Raw genomic sequence first — 17,334 nt, forward strand, 5'->3', positions numbered from 1 at the left:
TTTCCATTCTTTACTTTCCCTCCTTCTTTCCTATATTTCCTTCTTTTCTTCCTTTCCTTTCATTTTTCCTTCCTTTTTCTTCCTTTCTTCCTCCCTCCCTCCATCCTTCTTTCTTTCCTTCTTTTTCCCTTCTTCATTTACTTTCCTTCCTTCCTCCTTCCCTTCATCCTTCTTTCTCTTCTTCACTTCTTTCTTTCCCCTCTCTCTTCCCTTCCTCACTCCTTCCTTCCTTCTTTCCTTCCTCCACTCAACAACAGTCAACAAATAATTATGAACTCCCCAAACTCTGTGTAAGATGCTGGGGAATGAAAGAGGTTTGTTGGTATTATTTTGTCTTTTCAATGATACACTCTTTCCACTCAAGGAAGTTATAGTCTCCTTATAGGTATGTCATATGCTTAGATGAGTATAAACACAGGAATGCATGAGGAAAATTGGAAGTCAGAGAGAACAGCCTCATCTGACCTGGGGTGGGAGGTGGGAGAGACAGGGGAGATTTCATGGAACAGACTGCACGTGAGATGACCTTTGAAGGAGAAAAAAAGATACTGAAAGGCAGAGATAGAGAAATGCCTTCCAGGAATGGGGGACAACTTGTGCAAATGTTCAGCAATGGTGATGTAACATCAAATTCATGGATCTTCTCAAAGTCTAGTCTGGCTGTGTATGAAGGGGCAGCCAAAATGTAACATGCAAAACCTAACTCTGATACCTACCAGCAATATGACCTTGAAGAGAGAGCTAGGGGGGTGCCATAGTGCAAAGAGTGATTGGGTTTAGGATCAGGAAGACCTGAGTTCAAATGTGACCTCAGACACTTACCAATTATGAGCAAGTTACTTAACTGTCCATCTTGACTTTCTCAACTGTAAAATGGGTTTAATAATAGTATCTGCTTATCAGACATTTTTCTGAGGATTAAGTGAGATAAAAAAAAAACTCTTAGCACAGTGCTTGGCACATAGTAGGCACTTAAGTGCACGTTTCCTTCCTTCCTCATCCATAAAATGAGGTGTTGAACTAGATAACTCTAATGCCTAAATACTCAGAGTCTATGGTCTAACCAGGCACACTCTCCTGTTCATTTTTCGCAGATGAGAGGTATGCATACCAACAGAATGCAGACCATATAACAAAGACATTTGTGTGCTATATGTATATACTCACACAAACATACATACACATATATACATATATATGTACGTTTGTATGTGTTGGCATCATAACTTTACAGCTGCCCTATGTCAATGTCCTTCCTTGTTCCTTCTCTGTTCCTCATGTGGCTACATACCATGCATGGGCAGAATTAGGGAATACTAACATCTTTTAGTGCCCCGCATTCCCTCAAATTTTTGTTGCTCAATTTTTTTCAGTCACATCTGACCCCATTTGGAATTTTCTTGGCAAAGACACTGGAGTAGTTTATCATTTCCTTCTTTAGGTCATTTTACAGATGAGGAAACTGAGGCCAATCCCTGTTGGTGGTTTGTCCAGAGTTGCACAACTAGTAAGTGTGTGAGACCAGATTTGAACTTGGGAAGAGAGGTCTTCATGGTGGTACTAGGCTATTTCTGTGGGAAATAGAGTCCTTTCTGGCCAGAGTTCTTACCTTTCTTCTCCTGAGCTCAGTTTCAGTATATAAACAACTCCAAAAGATCAGGTTCTTGTGTCTAGTTTGTAATTCAGTGCTATATTCTGGCGAGGCTTTCACTAAATTACTAATTGCATGATGGGAAAAAGAGTGGGTTTTTGAAGGCTAGACCAAAGGGATCCATGATCTCTCAGGATCTACTGATTATAGGATCCTGGATCTAGAATTGGAAAGGACTTAGAGGCTGTCTAGTTCAATGTCATCATATTAGAGATGGAGAAACTAAAGCACAGAAAGGAAAGATGAGTTGGGCTGTGAACGATGATAGGATCATAAATGTAAAGCTAGAAAAGAACACAGAAGCCTTCTATTCTAAACCCCTCATTTTACAGATTGAAAATTGAGGCACAGAAAGGGGAAACAATTTGGGGTGTGAAAGATGACACACTAAATCCCTAAATGTAGGGATTACCAATGCAAAAAGTCCCCCCAAACTGGAAAATAATTGAGAAAAAAGCCATAAATATGAGGCCTAGCACTGGACTACACTCCTATGTTTCATCTAAGAACCAGACTAGCTCTGTTCAGAAGGGCTGATCTCTAGCTTGGATGTCAGGTACCACCCGTTCTTCTCTCAAAAACCATCTTCAAAGATATGGAAGACTCACAATCTGCTTTGACAGAGACAGGTACCTGATTCTTGAATTCCAGATTCTTGAAGCATTGGCATGATATCACCTGATTTGGATGTCTTTCCTTTCTCCCTCCTGTCCTGACCCTTCTCACCTCTTATTTCATTTACTCATTCACTCACTCCGAAGTCAAATGAGATCATATTTATAAAGCTAAGCTAAGCACAGTGCCTGGACTTATAGTAAGTGCTATATGGGACATAGTAGGTCTGATATTAATGCTTATTCCCTTCCTTTTCTTCCTTTCTTTCTCTAGGGATGTGGGTATTTGACAAAAAACTTCTAGAAATAGGCAATTCAACACAAGCCCATACAATAATACAAAAATAGCATTTATACAGTGCTTCAAGTTTGTATTATCTTATTTTAAGATCCTCATAATGATCCTGGGAGGTAGGTTTTACAGATGAAGAAATGGAGGTAAATGGAGAGAAAGAGATTTGCCCAGAGTCATTTAGCTAGGGAGTGTCTGGGGATAAATTTGAACTCGAGTCTTCCCGATTCCAAGTCCAGTTCACTATCCATTACAAAACATACCTGCCTAGAGTAAAGGGAGATAGATAAGTTCAAATTCTCCCTGTTTATACCTAGGACTTTTGTGACCCTGGGCAAGTTATTTTGCTTCCCTAGGCCATAGCTTTTTTCATCTATAAAATGATTAGCTGGCTTCTGAGGTCATTTTCAAATATAGATCTATGTTTCCTGTTTTTTTTTTAATGTAAATCTCTATAAAAGGGCACTGTGATGAAGGGGGAAAGTGTAGGCCTTCGAGTCATGTCAAAGCTGGCTTTGAATCCCACTTTTTATACATGGTAGTTATGTGACATTGGACAAGTCACTAAACTTCTCTGGGCCTGTTTCCTTATCAATATAATGGCTATAACAATAATACTTCTTCACAAGGTCATTATGAAAATCAAATTAAATAACAAAAAATTCCTTTAAAGAAAGGCAAGCTATTAATAGACAGTAAAGAAGACAGAAGATAGAGTATTGGGCATGGTGTCATGAAGACTCATCTTCCTGAGTTTGAATCCAGCCTCAGATACCTACTAGCTCTGTGACCTTGGCAATGTCACTTAGCTTTGTTTGCCTCAGTTTCCTCATCTGTAAAATTAACTGGAGAAGGATGGCAAATTACTCTAGTCACTTAACTTTGTTCGCCTTAATCCACCGGAAGAGGGAATGACAAACTACTCCAGTATCTTTGCCAAGAAAAGTTTGTGAACAGTATAGCCCATGGGGAAATGAAGATTCAAACTCAAAGGAATGAGTGAACAATGACAAGAATAACAAATTATTATCAATAGGCATTTTCTAAGAACCTTTTCATTTTAGACAAAACACTCAAGGAGATACAAAGATGAGTAGATATGATCCCTTTCTTCCTAAGCTCATAGGATTTGGAAATGGGTAGGACCTCAGACACCATATAATTCATCCAGAAGAGGAAGTAGGTCTAGAGGGGAAAGTGACTTAGTCCCAAGGTCACACGGGTAGTAGGGAACAAAGAGTCAGGATTTGAATCCTAGTCACTGACTCTGATTCTTCTGATGTTTCCCCTCACCACAACTGCTTCTTTGGCCATTAGAAGAAATAACAGGAAGATTATTTTGAGCACAAAGGCTTAGTAAGAGATGGACAGAGAAAGAAATTCGTCATAACTATCATCATTATTATGTCTTTCATTATCCTGGCATCACATGGTGTTCCAAGTTCTCATAGCATTACATATGCCCCAAATCTTTGTGAAGTAGACGGAACAAGTAGGTGAAGAATCTGGGGATATTTAGGATCAAGAAGGGGGAGAGGGTGGGGGAGAGAAGAGGAGAGATAACAGGATGAAGATCTTCAAAAACCAAAAAGGCCAGCACGTGAAAAAGTGATCAGATCTGGTCTTCTTGAACCCAGAACGAAAACCTGAGAAGAAAGTGAAGCTTTTCTAGACTTGATAGAAAGATGACAAAAACAAAAATTCTAACATCTAGTCCAAAAGTGGAATGGAATGCATTGGGAGATTATAGAATTATAGATCTAGTGTTGACTCAGACCAACCAAGATCAACTCTTTCATTTTACAGGTGTGGAAAATGAAGCTTCTAGAAGTGTTGGGCCCAAGATCACCCAATTAGTAAGCAGAACCTAGGACAAGCCCTCAATTTACTATACCACCCAGTCACTGATGGAGTCTTACACCCTTATTATATACACAGGGAAATCAAGACGTAGGGAGCCTAAGTATCTTGCCTAAGGTAGTAGATCCTCATAGACAGAAGATAGATTGAGAGGGAGATAGAAGATAGATGAATAGATGTTGAATGAAATGGATAGATAGAAGACAGAAGAATAGATGATAGAGTGGACATATAGATGCATAGATGATAAATGGATGGATAGAAGACAGAAAGATAATGACTTGATAGACACAGATAAGTAGGAAAGTAGAGAGATGATAGGCAAAAGAAAGATGAATAGATGTTAAATGGATGAATGGATGGATAAAAGACAGATGAATAGATGATAGATGATAGAAAACATGAATAAATGATGGAATGAAAGAGATGATTAGAAAGATAAGAGATAGAAAACATTTTTAACACATTTTTCCATGTGCTAGGAACAATTTTAAGCACTAAGACTATAAATATGAGCAAAATCAGGAAAATCGATGACCTCGATAACTTTATATTTTAATAAGAAAGGCAACACATAAATAAAACAATAAGGGAAGTGAGAAGAGGGATAACAGGTAGTTTGGGAAGTCATGGGATGAACTAGGTTTGAAAGAAGCATGGCTGGCATTGGTGTTTCCTCAAATGGCAGTTCTACAAATTCATCACCACAGAAGGAAATTATAGAGATAAAGACATTGCCCATGTGAAGATGGCCACTGCAATGGAGGCCCACAAGGAGTCCTAGAAGTCATGGAAGTCTTCAGGGTGAGGGAGGATGATGATATGTATTAGGAATGTTATGTAGAGGATGGCAGCATGGAATCCCTGCAAAATACAGGGTCAGCCTCACCCAGAATTCCATGCTGCCATCCTCTACATAACAGAATTTTTTTTCCTTTTTTTATTTAGAATATTTTTCCACAGTTACATGATTCATGATTCCCACCCCCCCCCAGTCTTGCCTCCCCCTTCCTGAAGCTGACAAGCAGTTCCATTGGGTTATACATGTATTGTTGTGTAGGAATCTTTTTTTCAGCATCCATTATACTAGATGGCCATTAAGGACCCTCCAGCTCTGAAATCCTCTGATCCTCATCTCTTCCTTTACAAGTGAAGAAATTGACAGCATGGCATAGTAGAAAGAGCTCTAGAGATGGAATTAGAAATCTTGGGTTCAAATGTTGGCTTTGCTGTTCACTATTTAAATGACCTTGGGACAATGGAATCCCCTATCTGGGACTGTTTCATCCCTTCTCAAAAATAAGATCATATTATTTGATCTCTAAAGTTTGTCTAGCTCTGAATCTATGCCCCTATAATATGCAAAGGTCATACCACTGGTATGTGTCTTAGTCACTGAATTAGGATCTGAATATTCTGACCTTCTTCTGTCCTAATCTATTAATCAGTCAAACAATCAATACTTAAGCTCTTACCTACTACAATATGCAAGACATTGTTCATTTTTTTTTTTGGTAGGGGGGAGTGCATATACAATAAAGAGATAATCTCTGCACTCAAGGAGTTTCCATTCTTTTGGATTTTGCCTGAAATTATTGTTCTTTTCTTTACATTATGATCTCTTTGACTTCTTGGGGCAACGTGAATGGAAAAGAGAAAGAAAAAAATCATCCTTTGGATTCCCCATTACCAACCACAACTTCATCTTCCCATCCTTCATTCAGTCCTTAAGGGACCCTCATAGCAGATGGCCAGGAAGTATAGTTAATAGAGAGCTGTACTTGGAGTCAGATAGACCCAAAGCCACACTCCCTTTAGATACTTAAAGCTGTATAACCCTAGGTATGTCACTTAATCTCAGTGCCTTAGTTTCCTCCTCTGTAAAATAAAGGAATTAGGTTCAAAGGTCTTTCTGTTCCCTTATAGCTCTCAATCCATGAATCAGTAATCTCCTGGATTAAGGTAGAATTTCCTTTTACTGTTAGTGTCCTCTGCAAAGCTTTCAAAAGCTCTCTTGATTGCTCAACCCCTGCAGGTGTCCTGATCAAGGCATGAAAACATGTAACATCTAAATCACCTTCATCCCATGACAGAGGAGAAGCCCTCCTACTAACTCCACACTGGAGAATTCAAGCAAAGCAATGTCTTAAGAAGTGCAGCATGTTCTGTATGACCACTTTAAATAACCATGCCACAGCTCAACTTGCAATTCCCTTGAAGAGCCCAGCAGAGAACAGCAGGAGGTCTGTTGAGCCTCCTGATCACGTCCACCATGAAGCATGGGATCCATAGCAGTGTTGGAGTGCTGGCGTTGAGAATATTATAAGTGGGAGGCCGGCACCACCCTTTCTCCTTCACAGAATCAGTCTTGGGCTGGAGGTCACATCACCACCTAATCAGGAACCAGGTGACCCTGGACACCTCACACAGCAAGGAGACTCCAGTGGAACAAGGCTCACACAGCTGCAGGTAATGTAATTTCCATCTCCATGACAAACTCCACTTCCTTTCCAGGTTCCACTTTGAGCCAGCCCCATCCCCTCTCAACAACATAAGCACCCAGATTTTAATTCTCAGCACAACACAGCCAACAGTCCAAAAAGATTTCCAAATAAAAACACATTTTCTGCTCTCTCTTCTTTGGCTTCTTCATCTTTTCAACCCCAGAGCAGTGAGTTTGTCCAAACCACGCAGCCGTGTAGCTCCTCACAAATCAGTGGTTAAATTGACGTGAAAGAGGACTTTGTTTAGATGACTACAATACCCAGACCTTCATACCACCCATCCTTTCCAAATGGACAGCAGATATGCCTGGTCCATAGTTTGAAGGTTGGCTTTTATTTTGGGTTTTTTTTCCCCTTTCTCTTTCCCTAGGAACTTTGCGACTCCTACAGTCTGGAGGAAGATCAAGTGCTTAAGTTGGAGTCTTCTCCCCAAATACCATTGGTATGTTCCCCTAAGAAGACTCTCCAACATTATCTGTATTTTGGAGAGCAGTGAAATCTTTTGTGGTCTCCTTGCATCAGGATGGGGTTGAAAGTTTGAGTGCTGGGTTGCTTCGCCTCCACATTGCAGTCAGCACTGGGCAGAAAACCACAGGATTTAGGGTTGGAAGAGACCTTAGAGACCTAGTAGTCCATGGGTTCTTAACCTGTTTCATGCCATGATCCCTTTTTGCAGTCTACTGAAGCCTACAAATCCCATCTCAGAATCATGTTTTTACATTCAGAAAATAAAATTCTTGGGGTTGCAAAGGAAACCAAGTATATTAAAATAGTTAACAGGATGTTTTTTTAAAAAATTTAAATAAGTTCATGGATCCCTAGGTTAAGAACTTCCAATCTAGAAAAATTCCCTCATTTTATATTTATGTGTTCCTAAGAGATTCAGTGAGGTATCTCTCTTGCCTCTGACTTCCTACAGAATTTAGAATTATAGACTGGACTCTAGAATGCATTTTAGGGGCCATGGAGTTCAATCCCTTCATCTTATAGAGGAGGAAATTAGGAACCAAAAATGTTAAAGAGACTTCCCCAGGGTCTCACAGGTAGTAAGTGACAGAGGCAAGTCTTTGAACTTAGGTCTTCCTGACTCCAAACCCAGCACTCTATCCATGGTGCTAACCACATGTCTTCAGTATGCGCCATAGGTTGCTTTTTTCCTTCTTTTTTATGATTTGCTTTTTCTACATATGTTCTTTGGAATATCTACATAACGATGAATGAGAATATATGTTCTCATAGCAGGTAGCTATTTATCTCCCTCTCCCCCTTAGCCTCTAGCCCACATCTATTCCAAAGTCCTATATTTCTGCCTTGAACTCAGCTATGATCCCTGTCATTTAGGTTCATAACTTTTGGTTCTCTTTGATTTGTTTTTGTCTATGTCCAGTCTTATGTCCAGTCTTGTTAATTCCACCTCGGTAACACCTCTAGCATCCATTCCCATAGTTTCACTCACATGGCCACCATCCAAGTTCAGGTTTTCATGACCTCTTTCCTGGACTGCTGTGATTGCCAGGTCGTAACTAGTCTTCCTGCTTCCATTCTCTCCAATGCACTCTCCACACTGCTAGCAAACTAATTTTTCTAAAGGGTCAGGAGGTATAGTGGCATGGTTGGGATTTGGTGGGAGGTAGAAACTACCCGGGTTCAAATCTCACTTCTGATACCACATATGTGATCTAGGATAAGTAATCTAAACTCAGTTTCCTCATCTGTAAAATGAAAGGGTATAAGAAGTGGCATTTGAGGTCCTTCTCAGCTACACCTTCCTTATTAAAAAGGGGTTAGATCAAGTCTGAGATTTTTTGCTCTGTAACTAACAGTCTTAGAGAATTACCCAGAAAAACTGGGAAAGTAAGGAACTTGCCCAGAGACACACATATATAGCAGCAGAGGGCCTAACATCCTAGGTCTCTTGACACTGGGTTGGGTAAAAGAAGAAAGAAAAAAGTAATGACAGCTCTGGTCATGCTTGAAACACACAGAAGAAATAGGCATATTCTGCTCAGTTCCACAAGACCAAATAAGGCTCAATGGGTAGGGGATGTCAAAAGGCAAATTTAGGCTGGATGTGAGGGGCATGTGCGGGTATCTTAATAAATGGAGCTATCTAAATGTAACTTGGGTTGGCCAGGAAGGGAGTAGATTCCACTCACTAGAAGCTTACATCAAAGATGATAATTATCCACTTGGAGTGTTAGAGTGAGGAATCTTGTCAGACTAAGGGTTGACATCACTTTCCAACTCTAAAACTCTAGGATCGCTGTCACATGAGACATAGAACTTGTGATTCTAATGACTAAGATTCTAATTCTGAACCCACTGTTATCCAACTGTGTAATCCTGATGCCTCAGTTTCCCCATTTACAAAATTTGAAATAATAGTTGTCTCCCCAGAGAGAATAAAATTAGTTAACAGAAGATGTTGGAACATTATGGCTCTGGTATTATTGTTTCTTCCTCCTAAAATTACTTATGGGCAGGATTCCCATAAAAAGATGAAGACACATGATCCCTCTCTGATGCTCTCCTGGCCCAGACAAGGAACTCCAACTTGCTACAATTATAGAAACTAAACTTTAATCCAGGAGTAGTGATTGTGGGGTTTAACAAGAAATACCTGTCTTCTAGGAAGGGCCTGTGAAGTGAGCCCTTTAGATTGTGAGTTCCTTAGGATTAGGGTCTTTTAGCTTTCTGTAGGTGCCTAACAAATCCTGCTTGATTTGACTCAACTTCAGAATTTCTCAGGAAACCTCTTCTTTACTAGGTTGGGCATCCTGAACACAAAGGAAAAAAAAATCTAAAGTGAAATAGAACTAGTTTGGGTCAGTGGAAAGAATATTGAGCCTAGGCTCATATCCCTGCTTGATTCTTGCTCCTTGTCTGTCTTCACTTCTCTGGGCCTCAGGTTACCCATCTGTAAAATGGGGAGGTTGAATTAGATGGACTCCAAAATACTTTCTAGATCTAGATCTGAGATTCCATTAAATCAACTGGTTCAGCCTGAAAAGTACAGTGTTAACATAATTAACAGAAGGGAGGCAAGCCCAGAAATCACTAAGACACCTTTCAAGCTGACTACCTCTGCCATTTGTCAATGTTCTTGCCTCTCTTCTCCCTTCTTTCTTTTGGACCATATCTTGAGTCACCCATGCCCTAGGTCTAGGACAGAAAGGAGGGAATTACTAGGTAATTAACAATCCTTATTAAATCTATTGCCAGATTTTCTGATAATTACTAGGGATATAAAGAAAGGCAAAAGATGGTCCCTGTCCTCAAGTAGTTTACATTTATCTAAAGATACTTACAAAATAGAATGAAGGGACTTGTAGAGGATGAACACTAGAAGTTAGGGTGGAGGTGGAGTGACTAGGAGAGACTTCCTGCAGAAAATGGTATGGGAGCTGAGCTGTGAAGAAAGCCAGGAACGCTAAGAGGTCGTGTTATGGAGGGAGAGCAAGCTGGTGCAAAGACAATCATCCCTTTTTATTACTTGTTAACACATCTGGTAAACCATTTAGTAGGGGAGTTATTTGTGGATTACAAATAGCCATGTTCGAAAGCAGCATGGTGTATGGAAATAATGAAGGAAGGGAAGAGAGGAAAGAAGTGGACAAAGACAGAGAAAAAAAGAGGGCCAGAGACAGAGAAAGAGATTAAATAGTTACTGTGTATTAGGAAAACATATACAAGCAAACAAAATAGTTCCTGCCCTGAAAGAGTTTAAACTCTAGTACAAAGATAACATATAAGAGGAAGTTTGAAGACAGAGCAGAGGGCATCAGCGATTAGTTGATGAATTGAACTTAGAGGGAAGCAAGACCCCTCATGAAATGGTGGTCTAGGCTAGAGAATCACCAATCAGGAGACTATGTTTTGGGGCAGAAACAAATCCTTGGCAGAAAGGCTGATGGTGGAGAAGTGGAGAAGGCCATAGATTCAGTGAACACATAAAGGAAAAATCAGAGTTATGCCCTCTACTAATTGTATGACCATGAATAAGTCACTTAGCTCCTCTGAGATTTCATTCATATGCCAGGGTACCAAAAAATAGTGATGAACTTAGATCCAAAGCTCTTCCACTTACTACTGGTGTGACCTTGGGCAAGTTACTTCCCTCTTGGGCCTCAGTTTCCTCATCTTGAAATGAACACAGAGTCCTCATAAACAACTCTGATCAGTGCTACTAAATTCCAACTCTAATCAGTGTATTAACTCAAAGCAAGAGAGAGAAATTAATGCGAAGGTGGAGTGTTTGATACATATACTACTAGCTCTCTCTCTCTGTCTTTCTCTGGCACCTGTTTGAGAAGGAAAGAACAGGGATGCAGGGCCTCTCATCAACGCAAAGTTGACCATCAGGTAATGAACCAAAATAACTTTGATTAAAACAGAGTGGCACAGTGGATAGAGCTCTGGATTCTGGGTTCAAATCTTGCCTCTGATATTTACTAGCTCTACAACACTGGGCAAATCATTTAATCTGTCTCAATTTTTTCATCTACAAAAGAATAAGGGGTTTAGATTCAATTGCTCCAAGTTCTGGATCCATGATCCTATGATTTCTTGGCATAAATGAGGTGGCTATCTACATTGGTGAAGAGATACACTGGTAAAATCATGGATTCTTAAATGCTAGGTTCTCTCTCTAGCTCAGAAGTTGGGTAAGGGCTTCTAATATTAAGCTTCTTAAGAATTAAGATTATTTTATTCCTTAGATTTGTAGCCTCAGCAACTAGCACAATGACTGACACAATCTTGCTGATTGGTTGATTTAGAAATGGAAAAGGAAGCAGCTAGTGGATAGAAAACCAGGCCTAGAAATGGGGATTCTGGGTTCAAATATGGCCTTGGATCCTTCCTAGCCATGTGGCCCTGGGCAAATCATTTAACTCCCATTGCCTAGCCCTTTCCACTCTTCTGCCTTGGAACCAATGATTGATTCTAAGATGGAAGGTGAGGGTTTTCAAAAAAAATAATAAAATGAAATGAAATAAATGATAAATGTTGGTTGAATTGAAAGAACACCAGAATGAGAACAATGGAGAATTCTCCAAGTAGTGTAATTTGATGGCATTTGAGGTTTGGTTTTCACCATTTTTAAAAGCTTGAAAAAACCATAAGACATAATCCTCTTCCTGAAGTGTTAACTTCCTCAATAAAGGCTAAATTCTTTTGAGATCTGGAAGCTTCACCAGTACTCTCTACATGAGAAGAGGGAAAAAAAATTATTTTTAAAGTATATAGTTTTCCTGGAACTTTGGAGACAATGGGCTGACCTTAGATGGTCTCCTCCTGGGGGCTTCTGGGAAAATCTTTCAGCTGCCATTTTAGTTCCTTGCAGATCATATCCTGTGTCCTTTTTTTTTTTTTAATAGTTTCAATGAGTAAAATCAAATACATCTCCTTTATGACCATGCCAGGTCCTGCATTTTGCTAAAGTACTAAAGGTTTTCTTAGGTCTTAAAACAAGTGTCAGGGGTTTTAATTCCTATTTCAAAAAAAAAGAAAGAACTGGATGTTCTGAGAGCAGACCACATGGTCACTACTTTAAAGCACTGGTTTACAGCAAATGGCTGTAACTTTCTAGTAATGCTGAAATGATTTTTCTCCTTTTTGTTGGTAGAAGAGCAGTGTTTCCAACTATTTTCTCCAGATTCATTTGGGAATGATTAAGCTAATGTTACATCTTTTCAGCATTATGAAAAAAAAGATGACTTCCAATCAGAGAGATTTCAGCAGATCACTGAGGAAATAAAAGTGCTTTAGTCCTCTTCTCCTGTGGTATGCAGAGGGGGGGCGGGGCTGGTCCTAGGGCACTTCAGGACACCCTGGGCTCTGTCTGAGTTCAGCATCCAAGGGGATGGGGAGTCTGTGCCCTTTGGAGCTCCCCAGTGGGGGGCCAGGACTAGAGCAGACTTCTTAGCTATCATAGGGGATTGCTAGCGTGCCCATGACAACCTTGGAATTCTCAGAAGGATTGCCACCAATTTGATTTGCAGAAAGAGCTAAGATGTGCTTCATTGCATTATGTAAATATACAAGCCCAATGAAGAGGACTAGACCGTTCCGCCTGGGAACAGGTCAAGGGAGGAATCTGCAGCAGGATGGCTAGCCAACAGCTGAATGGGTGCTGTGAGGACATTGTGATATCGGGGGGTGGACTCCTGCATGGAGTTGGACCATTCCGTGCTGACACTGAAGTCTCCAGGATATTTTATGTAGGGAAAGACAGCCAGAAAGTTAATGCTAAGCCTGTAGCCATTCATCCATCAAGGAAAAAAAGACAATGGCTTAACTAAGGTAGGGGTTGAGAGAAGCAAAACAGGAGAGAAACAAAGACCTTCCTAGACCATCGCAGGAAAGAGCAGTTACTAGCACTCATGCATCAGCCTTTCCCTCTGCTCCAAGGGGGCTTGTCCAGAACTGCTAGCCAACCATTCCAGAATCATCTAATGACTTTAGCAAGCCAGCAAGCTCCATCTTAATGTAACAATATATGTTCTCCCCAAATCTCCCAAGAAGAGCCACTGCTTATTCCCATAAAATGAAGGATTCCTAAGGCACTGGATTCCACAAGCCTTTCGTTTCCTAGATGGCCACACATACCCATTGGACGCTGAAGTCCATGTCCAGGTCTCTCTCTGTTTTCTTTTCTTTTTTTTCATCGTCAAACTATTCTAGTCTCCTAGTGCCTATAAAGTGGTTAATGGGGCTAAAATAGGGAACCATGGCTCAACAAGCAAGAAAACACATGGTCCAAATGTCAACCAGACCAATAAGTAGGTCAGCTGTATGATAGGCTGCTGTTTCCTATTCAGTACAGAAGAACATCAGAAGAACATAAGCCCTTGGAGGTAGGAGCCACGTTTTTTTCTTGTCTTCATATCACCCACTCCACACTACCTAGCACATTCTAAGACCCTAACAAGTGTTTGTTTTGATTGAATTGAATCTTTCCTTAGGTCCCTTTGCCAATTGTTTATAAAAGGCAGAGGGGGTGGAAGACAGCAGGAGAACCAGCCACAAATCTAGTAGAGAAGAGGGATAAAGGGAACCATGTAGGTGTGAAAAATTAGCCCATACCTTTAACCCTAAAAATCCTGGGGCTTATTTTATAATGCCTTTTGTTTGACTTGGAAACACTGAGATGTAAAATAATAATAATAACGGAAAAATGTATATAACTTTATGGTTTGTAATGCGGTGGTGAGGTGCTGCAGTGGATAGAGTCTGGAGACAAGAAGAACTGAGTTCAAATGTGATCACAGACACTTCCTAGCTGTGTGATCCTGGACAAGTCACTTCACCCTGTTTGCCTCACTTTCCTTATCTGTAAAATGAGCTGGAGAAGGAGATGGCAGACCACTCCAATATCTTTGCCAAGAAAATCCCAAATGGGATCATGAAGAGTTGGACATATCTGAAACAACTGAATCAGAGTAGTTTATATAACACTTCACGTGTTATCTCATTTGAGCCTCACAATAGCCCTGTGAGGTAGATGCTATTATTAGCTCCATTTTACAAAAAGGGAAATTGAGGCTGAGAGGATGTTAATTGAGTTCTCCTGGATCACACAGCCAGAGACAGGACCTGAACTTAATATCTTCTTGATGCCAAACATCCTACTTCTAAACACATGCCCCTAAACATTCTGATTTTCCTTAATAGCTCATTATCCATAATTGTAAAAACCTTTTTTTTAAAGCTCTTACTTTCTGTCTCACTCACAACTCGAAGTACGAAGGGAAAGAGCTAGACAAATAAGGTTAAGTGACTTGCCCAGGGTCACACAGTTAGGCAGTGTCTGAGGCCATGTTTGAACCCAGATCTTTCTGACTCCAGGCCTAGCACTGTGTCCACTATGACACTTAGCTACCCCTTAGAAACTATTTTAAATAGAGTTCATACTGGATCTCTGGAGCATCTGAGAACCTGAATTCAAATCCTGGGACCTTTCCCTTTTTTCTTTGTCATTCTAGGTAATTTATTACACTTCTCTGGGCTGCTGAATCATCTCATTTGGCACTAGTATCCTGTACTTCTACCTTAGAATGGCACATTCTATGAATGATCAAAACTCTGCCTACTGTGGGCCTTTCTTGGGTCTGATCCAAATTCAGAACCTTTTGACTTCAAGGGCTTCCCACTCATTCTAGATTTCTGAGATTTGGTGAACAAATCTGCTTCCCTTTTTTCCCCATTCCACTAGAGAGTTGAAATTTTGGTTATCATCTCAGTTCAGCCTTTGTTTTCTCAGCTTCTCATCTCCATGAACATCTTGGGTTCCCTTCCCTGCACTGTCTTTTTGGCAGCTCCAAGAGAGGGAGGCAACATGGAAAAGCAAAAGACTGTTAAATTTGGAAGCTGGGGAACCTTACCTACTCACTGTGTGATCTTGAGCTAGACACTCAATACCTATGGGCCTCAGTTTCCTCATCTGTAAAAAGAGATGGTTAGATTGGATGATCTCCAACAGCTAGAAGTGCAATCCATAAAACTCTGATAGCTCTGAAGACAGGAAATGCTGAACTCAAATCAAGTCTCAGAAGCCAACTAGCTGTGTTGTCTTGGGCAAGTCACTTGATCTCTGCCTATCTCAGTTTCCTCAACTATAAAATGCCATCTTCCGTGTGAGGACCAAATAGCATATTTCTAAAAAGTGCCTTGCACATAGTAGACTATATACTTAATTTCTCCCCCTTACCTTTCCTTCTGATGTCCCTTCAAGATTTAAATGTATGATTCTAGGATATCAAAATTACATATAGGGGCAACTAGGTGACTCAATGGATAGAGAGTCAAGTCTAGACATGGGAGGTCCTGGGTTCAAATTTGGCCTCAGAAACTTCTTAGCTATGTGCCCTTGTGCAAGTCACTCAACATCTCTACCTCTATTGTCTAGCTCTTACTGCTCTTTTGCCTTGGAACCAATGCTCAGTATTGATTCTAAGATGGAAGGAAAGAAATTTTTTAAAGCTGCATATGGGATTTCCCCCCAAATCTTAGTGAATTATAAAGCTTTTGGAATACCCTGCGCCCTGTTGTTGTTTAGCCATTTCAGTCATGTCTCACTGTGTGACCTCTTTTGGGGTTCTCTTGGCAAAGATACTAGAGTGGTTGGCCATTTCCTTTTCTAGCTCATTTTACAGATGAGGAAACTGAGGTAAGCAGAGTGAAGTGACTTGCCCAGGCTCACGCAGCTAGGAAGTATCTGAGACTAGATTTGAACTCAGGAAGATGAGTCTGCCTGACTCCAGACCTGATACTCTATCCATTGTGCCACCTAGCTGCCCCATACCTGACATTGGTCTGATTTTGAACTACATTCTCCCCCTCACATCTCCCCCAATCTGCCCTATATGAAAACTGAATGCAGCCTGTTATTGGTATGAATTTTATTTGGGGAACTCGTGAAATGAAAACACCTTCCACCTAATGTATCTTAGCAATTTTTTCAAAGTTTAGAGTCTCTGAGAGTTCCCTGGGTCACTGAGGTTAAGTGATTTGTCCAAGGGTCCACAGCCAGTACGTTTCAGAAGCAGCATTTGCACCCAGGTCTGCCTAATGCTGAATCTGCTAGACTTCTATTCCCTAGATTTTGCTGCCTCTCTGACCCACTGTCAGTAACAGTGCTGGTGAGCTCCAGTAGAGTGTCAGCATCTTGGAGGCAAGGACTCCCTTTTGCATCTTTTCGCATCCTCAATGGTTAGCACAAGACCCGACACATAGGAGGTGCTTAATCAATATTTAGTAACTGAAGACAGAGAATAGACAGCTGGCAGGAGACTTGGAGTCAATGCCTCACTCTGACCTATATTGGTTGTGTGACTCTGGGTAAGTCACTTTTATTTCTCAGCATCTCAACTCTTTTAAGCTATAAGTAGTAGGAGGGAAGGAGTGCCAGTTTGTGTTGGGAGAATGAAGTTCCTTATCTGGGAGTTCTCTTTACTAATGAAATCAAAGGTCTAGTCCTTCTCTCGCTTTCAAGAAGCTGCCATCTTAAAAGTGTAGCCTATATCTAAGATAGCTTTGAATTGGAATCTCAGAATTTTAAAATGAGAAAGGAGCTATCCAGTCCAACCCACATCTAAATGAGAGTCCTGTCTATAGTAGATCTGACAAATTGTCACCCAGCCTCTGCCCGAGGACTGCCAAGGAGGAAGGAAGAAAAAAACCATCTCCCAAAGAATCCCCTTCCAGTTTGGAGCAGCTTTAATTGTTAGGAAGTTTTTCCTGACATTAAGCCTAAATTGTCCTCTCTGCAATGTCTTTTTTCCTTTTTTTTTTTTTTTTTTTTTTTTTGGCCACAGCAACTTGCAGAGATCTTTGTCTACACTGGTGAAGGAAGAGTCCATCTTGATAAAATTACAGGCACTTGAAACAGTGAAGTAAATAATGCAATGTACA

Source organism: Gracilinanus agilis, chromosome 5, assembly GCF_016433145.1.
Source record: "Gracilinanus agilis isolate LMUSP501 chromosome 5, AgileGrace, whole genome shotgun sequence".
In the NCBI taxonomy this organism is placed as follows: domain Eukaryota; kingdom Metazoa; phylum Chordata; class Mammalia; order Didelphimorphia; family Didelphidae; genus Gracilinanus; species Gracilinanus agilis.